Source organism: Tenrec ecaudatus, chromosome 8, assembly GCF_050624435.1.
Source record: "Tenrec ecaudatus isolate mTenEca1 chromosome 8, mTenEca1.hap1, whole genome shotgun sequence".
NCBI classification, from domain to species: domain Eukaryota; kingdom Metazoa; phylum Chordata; class Mammalia; order Afrosoricida; family Tenrecidae; genus Tenrec; species Tenrec ecaudatus.
The window spans coordinates 100,658,524-100,675,804 of NC_134537.1; the positions used below are offsets into that span (position 1 = coordinate 100,658,524).

At 39.3% G+C, this 17,281-nt stretch overlaps 1 protein-coding gene across 5 annotated transcripts in view; it reads left to right on the forward strand.

Moving 5' to 3' along the window:
• The first annotated feature begins 3,637 nt into the window (after window positions 1-3,637).
• NSD3 (nuclear receptor binding SET domain protein 3) overlaps window positions 3,638-17,281 on the forward strand; it is a 121,302-nt gene continuing 107,658 nt past the window's right edge. For 3 of the 5 annotated variants that reach the window (XM_075556673.1, XM_075556671.1, XM_075556674.1), the window contains exon 1: window positions 4,345-4,807. The gene's annotated coding sequence lies outside the window, so the exon portion shown is untranslated. Of the gene's footprint in view, window positions 3,932-4,344; window positions 4,808-17,281 lie in introns of those variants that run through there. The other 2 variants (XM_075556672.1, XM_075556675.1) reach the window with 2 other exon arrangements.

Below are 17,281 nucleotides of genomic sequence, written 5' to 3' on the forward strand. Positions count from 1 at the left end.
CTGAGTGACAAAACCAGCAACCAATGACCTCTCAAATCTGGCAGGGGCGGGGCGGGGCGTCCTTCTACGTAGCCACTCGGGAGGCCGCAAGGTCTGGTTCCTACTGATGTACTGACTTCTCCAGTAGGTTCACTTTAAGGAGCATCTGTGCTGGGGTGGCCCAACGAGAGGTGCTTTTCTGTCCACACCCTTTAGGCTATGGTTTAAACCCCTTGGAAGTCTTTGATGGAAGGCTGACTTAGAGAACCTCTTGCTCTACTGATAGCGTTATGTAGATCCGGCTGTTCTCCATGGTAACCATCCTGAAATCACGAATGACATCACCTGGATGTATCCCCCTCTCCAACTTAGCAATTGCCTGGAGCAGAGCGGGGGCGACTGAAAGGGCAGAAATGGGAAGAACATCTTTCTCTTAACCCCAAGTCTGGAATGATGTGAAATCTTTATATGAAAAAAATCTTAAATTTCCCCAAAGAAATTTGCTTTATAAATGTTCTCTTAACAGGTGGTGTTTATGGTTACCATAGTAGTTTCTGTAGAAAGCTAAAAATTATACGTATGTGTGCATACACACACGTACATATATGTATGAATGAGGTAGCTTTAGAAAGGTTGTGGGAAAGTGAAAAGATAATGGAATTTCCCCCACAAACTTTTTGTTTGAAGCACCTCATACAAACATGCATATACATGTACATATACATATATGGACATAATAGTAATTGTGTAATGACTGCAAGTTTGGAGGCAATTCACTTCCTTAGATGGTATCAGAGCCGTCTCAGGAAAGTGAAAGAGCTAGAAATAGTCTTGTTCCAAGTAATCTCTTCCCATCCATTTCACCTGGCTACAGAAAAAAACAAAGACAAAAAAGTTAGTGGTTCTACTCTAACAAACCCAGGCAGCAAGCGATCGCTTTCTCGGGAAGAATGCTTCTTAACATGTTGAGCTGACCGTACTCATCTGGGCTGCACATTTTTAAGAATGAAGTTGGGAGGGTATCACATTTCAGCCAGAATTGCAGACTGCTTTTAATCCAGAAAGCATTTGTTGACTAATAACCAAATGGATAAACTGTTAAATACGTAAGCAAAACTTTTCAATTTGGCCACTAGAGGTCTCTTTGTGCATGCCTGATGTCCAAGTTTCCACGTAGAAGTTTCACGTCACGTTCTGTTTACTAGAATGAACGAAACCTACAAAGCGTTGGCCTCTTTCCTCTCTGAAACTCCCAATGGTGAATTTTGAGTCTAAAAGGGTAGCTGTCATTCTCATATTCACTGATAGGTTAATCATTCTACCACCATGTACATCTACTTTTCTGAAAAGGATCAAACAGGATGCAAAAACATCCCTCTCAGTTCCCTGGGAGACATTTTACACTGAGAAATATTCTAATTCGTGCATTTTCAGGCACAGTAAAAATCATTACTCATTTATCAACCAGATGAATGATTCCACGTTCAGTGTTTGGGAACAGACAAACTAGATTTTCTACCATAGCTATATGTCAGCAATACTATTCTGGGAAAAAAATGTAAAGAGTTAAGAACCTTTTCGTAGTAATCTGTTCAAAGCACATTCTTTCATAAGTGATTTATCATATAAGCTCAACTCAGCTCATGGTCATCAATGCCAACTCAGCGACCCAAAAGGAAAAGGCAGAACTGCTCCTGTGGGTTTCCGAGACTGTAATTATTTTCCAAAGCATTTTATTGGGGGCTCTTATAACAATCCATACATCCATTGTGTCAAGCACATTTGTATGTATGTTGCCATCATCCTTTTCAAAACATTTTCTTTCTACTTGAGCTTGTGGTTATCAGCTCATTTTTCCCCCCACTCCCTCATGAACTCTTGATAATTTATAAATTATTATATTCCTATCTTACACAGACCACTGTTTCCCTTCCCCTACATTTCTGTTGCTCCTCCCCCTTGGGAGATGGGGTGGATATACATCCTCCACCTTCCCTCCTATTGTTCCTGAGGAGTTTATCTGTCCTGGATTCCATGTGTGGAGACCTCTTACCTGTACCAGTGTACATGCTCTAGCCGGATTTGTAAAGTAGAATTGGGGTCATGATAGTGGAGGGGAGGAAGCATTAAAGAACTAGAGGAATGTTGTATGTTTTGAGGTTGTATTCTTTACTGGAATAGATAGCTTCATTTTTCTCCTGCGGATCCACTGGTGGTTTCAAACTGCTAACCTTGGGATTAGTAGAGCAACTCGTAACGATTCTGCCACCAGGGCTCCCATGGTGTAGTGGCTATGCATTGGGCTGTGATGGGCAAAGTCGGTAGTCTCAAACCACCAACCGCTCTGAGCACAGAGATAGGAGGCTCGCTGTAAGTTAGCATTGACTCCACACGGCAACATCATACAAGCTGGTTTTGCAAATAATCATAAGTGAAACAAACCAGGTGTGTGTGTGTGTGTGTGTGTGTGTGGGTGTACCTCAATGGCTCTGTTTGGGAGAATTGTGCTAAATTGCTCTCTTAATGCACTGCTCATTTTCAAAGGAGAAGAGAAACTATGTGTGGAACCTCGGAAGATACTAGCTTGTAAAAATGTAAATTCCTTTCAATAACCATCCTTAAATATGACTCCAAATAAGATATTGTCAAGATTGTATTTTCTATTGTTTTGCAGGAAGAAGCTATGCATGCACTTAACTTCACTTTTGAACTTTTGTTAATATCACTACTAGAAATTGGCCAACATAAATTCCCCGGGAAAATTTACCAGTCTCTTCAAAGGGAAAATCCCGGTCAGGACAAGGCAATAGTTTATTATCAAAGCAAGGAGAGTGAAAGAAACACGTAGGTAGAAAGGACCACAAGGAAATCAAGCCTCATTTAAGCACTCTTTCAAAGGAACCCTGTTGGCACCCACCGGTAGCAGGTCCATGGGAGCGGATTTTCCCCACCATTCAACGCCTCACTTGACTCCCCGTGGCTGTTGAGTTCTAAAAAGGCATTTATAGCAACACAGTTTAGGATAAACATGTCTAATGATTTTTAAAAGATCCCTGCTATTGAGTTGATTACGACCCAGTGGGAAACCTTTAATTCGAAATATATTTTGTTTTATTCACGAGATCATGTTAAACACCAGTACCTAACTGGTAATCCATTAAAATAATTGATTTGCAGGAATCTTTTGTTTTCATGTTGTGTTTCTGTGGTATTTAAAAGGAAAGAATTTCTTTAACAGAACCACATCATGTATAAGCCTCTCGACAACATAACATCTACCAGCGAGATGGTTTCACAAGCCCCGGAACCGTGCGGTGGCTTCCTCCTGCGATTGCTGCAGGGTCTTCCTTTGTATGTGTATGCCTCTGTGGCGCAACCAGCCGAGTCCCTCCCACCGGACGCTCCCAAATATGCACAGTGCCGCTCGTGCACGGTCACCTAGGACTTTCCATTGTTTTTACCCTGGGATGTGAAGGCTAAGGGGCTATGGAGAATTGGGAGCCGCCTTTGCTACGCTCGGTGTGGGGCGAACGCGCTCGCTCTCGTCGCGGCGAGGTCCGGCAGGGAGCCGGCGGCGGGCCCGGGCACGTGACCGCACGAGCGCAGGCGGCGATGACGTACTCTCCTTTACCCACAAGCCTCCGCGCCGGGGGCCGAGCAGGAAGAGAGCTGGCGCTGGAGGCCGGGGGCTCGCCACAGAGTCGGGGCGCTTCCTGGACGGGCTTGCCTCGCCGCCACGGCCCACTACTATGTGCTGTGGGGCCACTGCCTGGCACGCACATCCGTGGCGGAAACGGAGACTGCCCCGCAGAGCTTCAGACGCACACTGCTGCCGTGGTGTCCGGATGCGGAGCAGCAGAGAGCAGCCGGCGCTTCTCTGACAGCTGTCGCTCCGAAGACCCCCAAGGGGCACATGCATTCCCGCCGGGGCATCGGGACCGACCGCGCGGTTGTAGGTTATTTCCCGCATCTAGGGGTTGTAGAGGAGCGTCACTCGAGCAGCCTTTCATAGGTGCTCTTACGTAATAAGTATCAACACCCACAATTTTCACTTCCCAGGCCCAGCCTTTAGCCTGTCTTTTCTGCTACCTGCGAGTGGTCGTTGCTGCTTGGTTTCTCTTTCCTGTCACTCTGCCTTGCTCGCCTGCGGTCTCATTGCTCGGCTAGCCTGGGGGTGCTCTCGTTTCTGGGTCTCGCGGCGGCCCCTCCTCTCGGCTCCGCCGACCAGCCTCTTCCTCCTTGCGCCCCCCGGAGCCCCAAATCTGGGACTGCATCTCCCGGCAGGCGCCGCGGCCAGCGACCAATGAGCGGCTGAGGATTTGGCGGCGGCCGCGGCGCCCCAAGAGTCCGGGTGGGGGGGCTTTGTGCGCGGCGGCGGCGGCGGCGGGAGCGGGCGGCGGCCAAGACGGAGGCGGAGGCTGAGGGGAGCTCTCCACGGGCCGCCGCGGGAGAGACGCGCGAAGGCAGAGGCGAGCCCCGAGGACCCCGCTGCCCCTGTCCAGCCGCTAGCCACAGGCTCCTCTCGGGCCGCGGCGGCTGCGCGCGACCCCGGCCCGCCCGCCTCCCCGTCCTACCCCACCTCCGCGGCTCTCCTTCTGCCGCCGCTCGCCCGGCCCCCGGCCGGGGCCCTCCTCGCCGCCGGCCGCCATGGCTGAGGCGTCCGGCGCGGGGGAAATCTAGCCCAGGCACTTCCCGCGGCCTAGCCGGAGCCCGGCGCCTCCCCACGCGGCCGCGGCGGCCCCGCGCCACCCAGCCCCACGCCGGGCCTCCGTGTGTCTCCTGCGATCGTACGGACGCGGCCGGGGGGTTAGAATGGAACAGACTGAAGGTAAAGTGCGCGCGCGCGCGTGGACACACACGGGCCGGGGGAGCCGAGGCGGGGAGGGGCTCGGAGGGGGGCGACCCAGGGCCGCGCCGGGCGAGACGAGAGGGGCAGCGGGCGGGCGGCGCGGACGGTTTAGAGGGGAGGCTGGAGGGAGGGAGGAGCAGATGTCGAGGTGGGGGTGTGGATTGGATGGGGGTGCGGGAGAGGTAGAATTGGATAGGAGATGGAGTGGCACTGAGCTGGGAATTGGGAGTAGTGGTGGGATGGGGGCGGGGATATAAATGGGAAAAGGGGGAGGGACAGGGAATGGGAAGAAGAGTTCGGTCTGAAGATTTAGCGATCTGGGTGGACCGACGTGGGGAGGTTTGGGAGTGGAATGTGTAAACGAGCAGAGTCTGCGAGAAGGGTGTAGAATTTGCGGGAGAAATGGGGCATCTAATGTGAATCAAGGGAGCCGAGGGAATGCTAGTACGGCTGGATTAGGAAAAGGGATGAGAAATGAGTAAGAAATAGAGTAAGGAAACTGCAAGGGATGTAGCACAGGGTTAAGACAGGAAATTAAATGAATGATGAGAGGGACGAGGACGACTGACCCAGCGTCAGAGAGGGGAAAAACAAGGGAACAGGGATTGTTAGGTGTTAGGAAGAAAGCCTTTTGTTCCTCTATTTGTGTGTATTCTGTGTCTTTTCCTTGAAGGCTAAAGAACAGAGAAGCTAGTGGTTGTGGTGCTGTGAAATGGAGAGGTGTGGGCTTCACTGCGTTGAAGGAGGAGATGGGTTTATGTGATGGTAGGGGTGATGGGGAGAGACCTGGCCACAATTTGATGGTTTTGGTGAGGGAGTGAAGAATTTTCCGATTTAAAGGGGGCAGGGGCAGCCATGTTTGCTGCCAGGCACTGCAGTGTAAATAAATTCCATCTCCTTTCCGACATCGATATGAATCTGGAAGGGACCTCTTTCTTTTTCTGCTCACGAGCTGTTCCTTTACATCTTAGGGCCTGTAAAATTTTTCATACCCACCGAGAGAAGTAGTGACGTTTTCAGTCTTGTGTATTTTGCTGCCCACCCCCTGGCTCCCTTCATCCTCCATCCCTTCTCCGTCTGGTTGCAATTAAAGCATTGTGGTGAACTGCAGTGTAAAAATTAACCCTTTTAATAAAATTAAAACTGGATTTTTTATTAGCCGAAGAAATCATTACTCCTCTGATACTTCAAACAAGACCATGATAAGTCTTTCAAATATTGGGAATTCGTTTGTTTCAGAAGCCTCAGTAGCAGTCAACATGTTTTCTGCAATTCTTTAAGTAAACAAGGAAATTGCATCGGTTATTTTACTTGGGCCTGTGCTCTTGGCAAAGCACAGTGTGGGGGTGTGAAAGGGGTAGGACGATCTTGTGGTAGATTATCTGCTTGTTTTATTTTGAATGTTGGAAAATTAGACATGTGTGCATTTTAAGGGGTGCTTCTGATAGCTTATACGTGATAGGTGTGTTACAAATAGTGTTTGCTTTTTCATAAAAGCTCTTCCTCCCCCATCCCTTCTTTTACCTTTCATGTAACTAGCTCAATACAATCTCCAAATGCCAGGTTAGCACAGTGCAGTGATCTGTGAAGTAATAAGCATGCAGTTCTTAGAGCCTCATTGAGGTGCCAATTATTTTTAGTGAGAACTTCAGGTTACTTTCAGGAAAACTACAATAACTCTTTAGTGTATCCAAATGTAACAACTTGTGCGATTTGAAATAGTTGCTATTCTAAAGGCTTAAATCTGGACAAACTTAACCTTAGATAAATTGTTATGAAATATTAAAAGAAATAAATGTGACTTTTTGGTTTTGGTTTATAGTTATAATTGGAGTAATCCAAACTTCGTCCCATCATATTGATGTTAAAACTGTTCTCTAACCAGGATGGCCAGTTAAAACTGCAGTGTGATTAAAACCAGTTGTACTACGCATTGATTTAATCTGCTTTAGGGGCAAACGTCCTCTCAGCTTTACAGAAGTTTAGGATGTATTCCCAATATGTTGTAAAAAGGTCAGTGAAGTGCTTCGTGAGTGTGCTTTGGTGTAAAGGCTAGATTTAAAATTAACTCAATAACATTTAGTCTGGAATTTAAATTGCAGGTGAGTCTTATTTTATTTCTTCCATGTGATTGAGGTGTTACTTGTAGTTAATTGGTAATTTCTGTTCACTAATGGTCAATGATTACCATTGTATTAAAATAGAAAAAATGATATTCCAGGATTGAATTACTCAAAAAGATATAGCCCTATGTATTCAGCATTCTGTTAAGATAGGGTTCCTGGCCCAGCTATCATGAGTATATGAGTATTCTGGTTCCTTGGACAAATATTTACATAATAAAAGACAAGGCTACTCTAGTTAGATTGTGCATACATAAAGTTCAAACTTTGATTACCATTTTTATTAGCCCATCCACTATTAACCTGTGATGGCTTTTTAAAAAAAATAAATAAAATGCTTTCACGTACTGATTGTCTTTAATGTGTTTTAGGTAGAGGAAATTACTTATCTGTGAGATGGTAATTTCTGAATAAATCTGTTTCCTAGGACACCAGTTTTTGGAGTTCAGTATAAATTCACAATAATCATAAGGATAACAATACAGATATTGTGCTTTACAAAGTGATGTGCTAATTATCTTCCATATATGATCCTCTTTTCTCCCAACAGTTTCATGAGGTTGGTCTTCATAATAAAAAATACTTTCACATAAAGAGAAACTGAATCTCTTTGTATTTACAAATGGAGAAACTGAGGTTAAATAATTTGCTAACATCTCACTGATGGTGAATAAAAACGTTACTTTTGAACCCAGGTCTTTTCTAATTACAGATACTGGCTCAAACTTTTAGTTTCTTTAAAATTTCATAAGATATTTCTTTAGTTAATTATTTAAATTTCTTTTGAAAAAGTGTAGAAGACCAAGAAGTTAAAAAAAGAAATTTAACTGCATTCTGTGAAGTTTCTTATGTGTCTTAAGTAAATTTTGTACTTATGTGTCTATTTCTTAAAGTACATATACCATATATGCTTGTGTATAAGCCAAGTTTTTCAGCACACTTTAATGCAGTTTTTGTGGTAAAATTAGGTACCTCGACTGATATTTGGGTCAGCTTATACTCCAGTATATATGGGTAAGTGGAGTTATGCTTCCTGTCTTTTTGTTTAATTCACCTTAACCGGCTATCTGGGAAATCCTTTCAAGTCAGCAAGCACATGTTTTGTTTAAGGCAGTATGGTATTCTGCCATTTGGAATATTGACACTTGAGTTATTTCCATGTTTTTACTATTATAAGTAATGTAGTGTGTCCTGAAATAATTCTCTAACATTCTGTTTAGAAGGAAGAGACATTGTTGAACTACTGTATTTTACTAGAGAGAAAAACAAGGCCTAGAAAGGGAAAGGCTAAGTCCAAGATTTTGGTGGAAAACCTGTTACTTTGGCTCTTTGTAAGCTTGCCCTATTACCTCCTTACTGTGAAAGGATATTTTTGGTCTTATTCTTTTCTGTGAAAGCTCAAGGTGAAGGGGACTACTCAAGGTTAGAACTGATTAGGATGAGCTAGAATGCGAATAAGTTGCAGTTATGCAAGAGATCTTGCTTATGCTTTTTAATACTTTGTTTACTGTGTTGTACATAATGAAGGGCAGTCAAAAAGTACTGCTAAATAGGATTTGTATATACATGTGTGGATTTACTTCAAACAAAACTTATATAAACATGTTTCTGTGATCAGTGGATGGCTGCAGACAAGTTCTCAAAGTAATAAATACATTTGTCTTAGTCTCATTACGGTACAGTCAAAAATTGGTCCAATCGAGTGACTTCTAGGCCAATTCAATTCAAGACACAAGTCAGCTCACAAGGTTAGGGTGACTTTTTTTGGACGTCAAACATTGATAACATTTCTGAACGGACATGGGGGTCTTATTAAGAAGGTATTTTTAACTGAAAATTCCATTGCTGAGAAAAAGACCAGGAAAATTGCCCCAAAGAAATGTTTGCCATCATGAGAAGGGACCTGTTCATTCTTTACCGGTACAAGGGCTCTTCTGAGAGAATTTCATTGAGAAACCTTACCCTAGCCACCCTACAACCCTGATCTTGACCCCTTTGTGTTTCCTAAACTCAACATTTAAAAGGAATACATTTAAGTCCCGTGAAAATACAAAACCTGCTGCTTTGATGTAGCTTAAATGAAAGAGCCTAGAATTCTTTAAGAAAGGGGTAAGAGATGGCAACAGTGTATTCAGAAGTGTATAAACCTAGCTAGAGTATATATTTAGGGACAGTAGTTTCACATTTTGATTTCTTGTTTGTTTTTAAATAAAGGTTTCTGTGATTTTGTAGAAATATTTTTAAATCATCCTCATATGTGCACAAAATATATGTGTAAATAAGTCATGTCTGAGTTACTCTGAAGTTTGTGTTTTGTATAATGAAGTATTTTGGCAGAATTTTTTTTGTTTTAATAAAATTACCAATGAAATAAGAGAGCAATGATTTAAATAAAAGGGCCATCATGGTCTTAAAAAAGGGCTTGAAATGAAAATTGAGATCCTCCCATATTTTGAAAAATGAGCTAAAAACACCTAACACCTCAACAAATTTTAGCAGACACTGTTGACAATTTTGTTTATTTTAAATTTGTCTAGAAGAAAGTGGTTACCATAGATTCTTGTTTATTGGGTTATTTTAGTATAAAATAGTCTTGTTAATTTAACATTTAAAATTAAAAGCACACATCTTTTTAAAAAATTAGAATTTGGTATCCATAAAATCTGTTTCTCATTATAGTTTTATTTTAAAGTAACCAATCTTTAATATTTTTGAAAGGACAGCTAAGATGACCTATACCTTGATTGGCATTTACAAATATTAAGTTTTAATGAATGGCTAGTGTTATTTTTGTCAGCTAATATTTTTATAAAATTACAAAGCACAAATTTGAGAAATTGATTAAATCATATCTACCTAATAGGGCTTTCTACTCCCATAAAGAATTACAGTGTCAGAAACTCTCTAGACCATTTAGTTGTACTCTGTACTAACAGGTTCACTATCAATCGGCATCAACTCAATGGCAGTGAGTTTATGTTTGACTACATTTTCCAAGCCTCCTTGGTAGTGCTGTCAGATAAGTGTTGGGCTGTTATTCTTAAGGTTAGCAGTTTAAATCCACCAGCTGCTCCTTGGGAGAAACATGAAGCTGCCTGCTTCAGTAAAGATTTTCAGCCTTGGAAACCTTATGTAGGGTTGCTATGACTTGGATTTAACTCAGTGGCAGTGATTTCTTTGTTTTAAAATACATTTCCTAAAATACTCTTGAAGTGCTTGTTAACATATTTTTACTGTTGGCTTTAGTAAGCACCCTAATACTTTTTTCTCTAAACTTTTATGTATTTTGTTGTTTCTGAGAATATATACAGCCGAACGTAATAAAAACAATCCAGTCATTTCTACGTGTCCCATTTAGTGACATTGATTACATTCTGTGAATTGTGTAACCCTTCTCACCTTCCTCTTCTGAGTAGATCTTTTCTTCGTTTTCATAATCTCACGACCCTCCCAGGTACCCTCTCAGTTCTTGAAGGATTACAATGTTGAAGGCAGATCTTTTTTATTAGTTAAAACTATTGTTTGGATTTACGAAGACTTCACCATATAGTTTTGATTTCAGGTTTAAAGATTATTTCAGGGCAGTATTTTCAGAGATTTATCCATTCTACTTGGTTCCAATCCATGAGAATTGAAAATTTATGCTGTTTTCCGTTTTAGGTATTTATCATTTTATTGGGGGCTCTTACAGCTCTTATAACAATCCATACATCCATTGTGTCAAGCACATTTGTACATATGTTGCATCATTGTTTCCAAAATATTTTCTTTCTACTTGGGTCCTTTGGTATAAGCACCTAATTTTTTTCCCCTCCCTCCTCCAACCTCCCACCCTCATGAACTCTTGATAAATTATAATTTTCATATCTTACCCATTCACTATCTCCCTTAACCCATGTTTTTGTGTTCTGGCTTATTTTAAGTCAGGGTTCAGTGAACAAAATCTTCAGTACCCGTACCTATGCACCGTCCAGTTATTCAGGTCTCACGGCAAAAGAAGCAGTAATTCGTGGAGGCAAATAGACACATGTTCCATTTTTCTCCTATTCTTGACTCTCCTCCTTTCTCTGTCCTACTTGAGTAAAGACCAATTGTGACTTGAAAGTTTCTGAGACCACGGGCTCTTTATACTGAAGAGAAGCACTAAATACATTATTAGGTTCGTTAGCTGGGATTCTCTATGAAACCATCACCCTAAACCAAGGGACCAAATCCCATGCTGTATTTGGTTGTACATATACAGCCTCCACAGCTGTTGTGTTTTTTTTTTTTTTGGTGGGTGGTGTGGGGTGTGGGTCATTGTTGTGATTATTTCACATGATTTTTGCCAGTTCAAACTTTTTAGCAGTGTACAACTTATTGATAGCAATTACAGTAATCAACTGCAACCCTACCCTTAGTCAATGTGATTTTAAAAACAAATACTTCTACGGTATGTTGGATCTGAAAAGTGCATGAAAAGAAGGTAAAAGCTTATTTTAAATTTTGTGAATTTTGAAAATGTTTAGTTTTTACTATGAAAATAAGTGATACTTGTAAAGTGTATTTCATTATTGACAACTTCTTGAAGTTGAGAAAATCTCTGATAAGGACTGCTAGCAAAAAAAAGATTGCTAGCATTTTTTTTAGGTTTTAGATATGGTTCTGTATTATTAGCAAATCTATAATTTCTCTTTTTTCCTCCTTCTGATATCTTATTACTAAGATCTACTTTCCATCAAGAATTAGAGCTGTATCAAGGAGAAAGAATAAGAAAAGAAAACAATTTAATGGTCATAGAGCTTCCACTTTAATCATGTAGCAAAAAGAAAACATATAATAATATTTTTTATTTGCATGGCATCTACATAGATGTTTGGGAAAATCCCTACTTTTCCTGGTTTATTTTTACAATCCTTTTATGATCCATGGAACACTTATTGCCCAGTGGACATTTTTAGAGTGTTCGGTTTCTTGGGCAGAGACTATGTCATTGTAATACATGCTGGGGAGGAGGGAGTTCCTGGAGCACTAGTGACTCTTGGAAATAAACCGCAGCCCACTAATTCTCTACCATTTGGGATACATATGTCCCACATAATTGTTTCAGAATTTGTTACTTCATGCATTTTATTACTGAAAACACTTAGTGTCAGCAAAAGATTTAAAGCAGTGATAAGAGAATTAAATATGAATTATTTAATACAGTTTACAGATGTTGAAGGCTGAGATTTGAGGGACGGATAGGGATAAGTAGACTGCCATAATGCAAAACCATCAGATGTCAATCTGATTACTTTTGCTTAATTTTAAAATTTTGTCCTGATTTTTCCTCTCAAAGTTTGCATTATCCTTATTTTAATCAATAATTAAACATTAATTAACAAGCACTTTTCTTCCATGAAAACCAAACTCACTGCTACACAGTTGATTCCAATTGTGTAGGACAGTGGAATTATTATTTGGGGTTTTCAAAGCTGTAAATCTTTCTTTTTTTAATCATTTTATTGGGGACTCGTACAACTCCTATCACAATCCATATATCCATCCATCATGTCAAGCACATTTGTACATTTGTTGCAAGACTGTAACTGTTTATGACACCAGAAAGCTTCATCTTTCCTGTTTTTCTTATTTTGCTATTATAAATATACATATTCTCAAATATATATGCAGGCTTTTTTAAAATTTGAGAAATGGTTATTGGGATTTTGTGGGTGAAATAAAGTTAAGTTTTATCAAATTGACTTGAAATAAAGGATATTTTAGCATCATTTAGGCTGCCCCTCGTGGAGCAATGGTTAAAGTGCTCGCTGCATACCAAAAGGCCCGTGCTTCCAAACCACTAGCCGCTCCATAGCACAAAAATAAGGCAGTCTGCCTTGGTAAGGATCTATAACCTTCAAATCCTAAGGAGCAGTTTGACTCTGGCCTACAATGTGCAGTGCTATTAAAAATGCTTGGTCATTTAAAAAAATAATTAGAAAGTGAGCGTCATGTAACCACTACTCAGGTAATAAACTCTTAAGATCTGCAGAGGCAGCTATATTATTGCTTTTCTGATTCTGCCATGTGAGTAGTCGGACTTTAGGGATAAATGTCTGCTGATGCTCTAGTTTTTTGGGTTTTTTTAATCCAAAAATTCTGAACAGTTCATACCACACGGAGTCAGTGGATGTAAAAATGGAATGTTGTGTGTCATTGAGTGATTTCCAATTTACAGCCACACCGTATGGCAGAGTGGAGCTGCTCCACAGGTTTTCTTGGACTATCATCTTGGGGGAACAGGCCTTTACTCTGGAGGAGCTGGCATTTTGTTAACAGTGGGATGCTTAGCAAGTGCTCCACCAGCTTTCCTTAAGAAGAAAGGAAATGAAATAGCTAGTTTTTGTTGTTGTCAAAAAGCAAATCTAAGTAATGAAAAACAGCCTCCTAACGTTTAGTGTCACCACTTTTTAGTTGTAAGCATTTAGTGATTTGACATTTTGCTGCCTAATTAACAAATGTGGAAGACAAAATACTTTGGAGTGTTTGGAATTGGCCTTTTTGTACCATTTTTTAATACTTGTTTTGTATAAAATAATTCTTTGCTAATTCATTGAGGAGGAGCTCTGGTGGCCATAGTGTGCTACACAGGAGTTGCCATCTACAGGGTCATTTGTTTGTATGTACCAGTCACTCTACAGGGCAAGAGGAGACCACTAGAAAGATTTAAATCTCAGAAACCCAAAGGCAGCTCTACTCTGCCCTAATGGCTTGCTGTGAGTCAGAATTGACTGCAGTGACATTGTAAACTCAAAGACTGTTGGTTTTAGAGTAAAGTGAAAACTAAACGATGACTTTTGCTGAGAAAATGTCAATTTGCTTATATTGTTATTTAATCTACTAAGTAATTTGATAAAAATTAGTTTGGCCCTCTTGCTTTCACATTAATGTAACTACTTAAAAAGTGTTAACCTAAAAAGCAATCAGTAGTGACAATGTATACTTGACCTTTCACCTTTGGTGCCTCTTGAGTCTTACAGATTAGGGCTGTCTTTTGGCCAGGTGAACCCAATTGCTTTCAAGCTGAAGCAACTTCACTGGGCTTCCCTGACCTTTCAGAATCTACATGGTTTTCTTACATGTTAAAACCAAAGGAAAGGTTAAGTGTTAAGTCTTAATTATGCTAACAGAAAGTTAGATTTTTTTCCCCCCTTTCTGTTGATAACTGTTGAACAATATTTATATAAGACAGCAATGTGGTCTTGGAGAAAACCTTATGTATAGCATAACTGCATACATAAAGTAAAGCCTTTATTTGTTATTAATATGTGTCCCTTAAGCTATCTGTCTTTTTTGATAATCTTTGTAGGATCCAAATGCATTACAATACTGTATTTCATATTTGATTGTGGTTAAGAACTTTTTACTGTGTTTTAGTGTATCCTTGAAATCTTTCCTGTAAAGCAGCAATAAATATCTTTTTTCATTTTCACTAAAGATTATATTCCTTGCTGATTTTCCTCTGAAAAGATGGAAACTTTTATTTTAAGTCTTGAAATGAACATGTATCTTGAATTTTCTTAGATATGGAAGCAAACCTGATTTAAACAACTCACCGCTAGCGAGTCAATGCCGACCCATAGTGACTCTGAAGGACAGGGTTGAACTGCCCCTTTGAGTTTCCAAGAGTGTAACTGTTTCTGGGATTAAAAAGCCCCGTCTTTTTCCTGTGGCGCAACTGGTGATTTTGAACTGCTGACTGTGTGGTTAGCAGCCTAACGTAACCATTATGCCACCAGAGCTTCTTAAGGGGACTTCAGAAAGTTTGTGAGAAAATTGCATTATCTTTTTATGTCATTTTTCATAAATGATTTGATACCCCTTGTGTTATTTATTTTTAGTTTTTGACAATTTAAATTGTTTACCATTCCCCTATTGGTAGTTAAGCAGTTGGCAATTTTTAGATATAAATTGATGACTATCCTTACACATTGAAAAAAACTTTGTGTGACTGTTTCATTGCAATAATTTTTAGATATTAAAAATAAAATTTTTAAGCTTGTAGTATTTACAAGTTCTTCAAAAAATTAATCACTTGAAATATAATCCGCCATTTTCAAGTGTGTAAGTGAGTTATTTGTGACATAATCACAAGGCTCTGCACTGTCCGTTGGGGAACATTTCTAGGAAGATTTTTATCAATTTAAACTCCCAGCAATATCAGAAAAGTTTTTTTAAGATAAATATGTTAGTTGTAACTTTTAAAGTGTAGTGAAGATATCCAAGAACACAATAGGTAAAAAATACAATAGTTGTGTGATGTATACTTTATGTTCATTTATGAATGAGATTTTACAGAGACTTGCATGAAAATAACATACTCATTTGCACCATGTTAGGAAAACTGACAAAAATCTAAGCTTATGAAACAAAATGTGAGTAATTGTAAAATCATTTTCTTGTTGTTTAGTTACCTTTATTCAGAGAACTTTGTATTTTTAGTGTTTCTTTTAGTTCAAATTTTATTTAGAAATACCTTACTTTAGAAGACATCCCTGACAGGTACTATTTGCCTGTATATTGCTGTGGTGAGCTTGCATAGAAAGTATTTTATTGTTACTAAGAAAGGTTTGCTTTGCCTTAACTGCATTCGTGAACGTTGTTCTGTTTGCTTTCAGTCATTTGACAAGCATTTGTTTTTTTTTTAAAGTAGATGGGCTGTAGAGTATAGGGTACAAGTGTCAAGGATACTTGAGTTCCAGACCCTCCAACATGCCTACCACTCTTAAGGTTCAGTTTTATTTCTAAATGGATACTAAATTTACTACTTTGAGTTAGAAGGATTTAATTTAGAAGTGTTGGCGTGTGCCCAGTACTGTACAAGAGATGTGAGTGATAATATAAGGGGGCTTCAAAAAGTTTTGGGGAAATTCCATTATCTTTCAATTTCATTTTCCATCAGCTTTTTGACATCTCCTCATGCGTAAAAGTTTTTAAACAATGAAAGTATTTCATGCATAATGAACTGATTTTTAGTTACCTGTTTAATGAATGAAGAAATGAACTAAGTTGACCTTTACTTTCATAGAACTTAAAAGTTGAATATTAACTAATACTTAAACAGTGTCTGCATGAATAAATCATGCTGGTACAATTATGAACAGAGTCACCTTTTCTATCTAAGTTGACTTCTATTGTTATTACAACTTTATGATCGCTGTAGCTCTAGCAAAGATTAGTGTTATGATTAAGCAAATGGATGAGAATTTAAATAATCAATATGAAGTTTCTAATTTCAATTTTTATTGGACATTTTATTCTAAATGTTAAAAATAACTGAATGTAAAATACCAAAGTGATAGATCTGGTAAGTCTAACAAACTGGTCTATATAAGAAACATAAGATTATTGAGTTATTATTATAAATGCTATTAATAATAATACTTTAGTTTTGTCATAATTTGTATTATACGTTCTCTTCTTTGCCAATGGAAATGGATAGCACAAAGCAAATGAAAGTAAAATTTGAGCATTTGTAAAATGTTAAGAACCAATATCAGGAACTATTTTCTTTTAAATAACTTCAAGGTGTGTTGGATAAACAGACAGGAGAAGTTAGTGGATGAACTTGGTAGTTTACTAGATTTAATAGGTTACTAGATTTCAAGACAACTGATAAAAGTTTTGAGTCTTAGTTCGTCTTAATTTTCAGCGTGAGCCAGCTATCTTGCCATAAGATGTGAAAATAATGTATGTAATTTTTTTGAAGTGGTAGTACTGTGCCTGTTGTTGCTGGGTGTAGTCAAAAACAAAGTCAAGACAGTTGAGGTTAAACCAGATAGATAAAGGGAAATAAGGGTGTCTTACTCTAGTACATTTGTATTGGTAACAAGCAGTTCAATAACAGTGTGGTTTAGTCAGAAAAAAAAATAGGAACTACACAACCACCTGAAGTGTTGTTTAATTTAATGGAATCATAGTCAAGGGAAAATTTTATGATTAAGTCTAGTGTCAGGGTGTATAGGTAGGTGAGATGGAGTTTCAGTGTTTGGGTAGTTACATTCCGATTGTATTGGTCATTTCATAACACAAGAGAGACGGTCATCTTTCTTGTGACAGCTTTAATAGAAAAGTGAAAGTTTGAAAATATATTTGGGGTATAACAATACTAAAATTAAACAGATTGTTGAGTAGTAACAGTTAATAGTTTTAAAAGTAGTTTAGTACTATTAACTCAGAAAATAAAAAAATAAGAAAAGGCAGCTTCTCTAATACACTTTGATTACTTTGAGAACTTTGTAGAGAGCAATATTATTGGTGTTCATGCAGATTTTAGAGAAGTATTGGTTGTGATTTTCATGTGCTT